Genomic DNA, 482 nt, shown 5'->3' with positions numbered 1-482 from the left:
AAATAGGGACATAAATTGGAAAATGCCATGGATACCCCCATCAACTTAAACTGGTGACTGAACTAAGATTGTTTACGGCAATGGTATTGCTTTTGTGATTAATTGTTTTTTGGGTACCGGTAGTTAGGAGTACGGCAAACACCTTATTTCTTTCTAGGAGACAGACTGAGGCATTGAGGGTGGTTAAAGGGAAAGACCAAGGAGAAAGACTTCAGAGGACAGTGGCACAGCCACGGCAGGACCAGTGTCAACCTTGTTCCAGCAGCACCAGTAATAGGGACAGTGGCACAAGCTTGTCCAGTTACCTCAGTGGTGCACAAAACCATATCAGCCACACGCCACAATTATTAGAACTGCAAACTTTGCCAACAGAGTGTTGACTTGTCAAGAGAGATGGTTTCGCGATTTCCCCTGGCTACATTATAATCCATCAATAAAAGGAGTTTGTGTTTTCACTGTAGCCAAGGGTTTATCTCTCTGCC

The sequence above is a fragment of the Salvelinus sp. IW2-2015 genome, linkage group LG4p (genome assembly GCF_002910315.2).
Source record: "Salvelinus sp. IW2-2015 linkage group LG4p, ASM291031v2, whole genome shotgun sequence".
Lineage (NCBI taxonomy): Eukaryota > Metazoa > Chordata > Actinopteri > Salmoniformes > Salmonidae > Salvelinus > Salvelinus sp. IW2-2015.
This window is presented reverse-complemented; position numbering follows the sequence as displayed.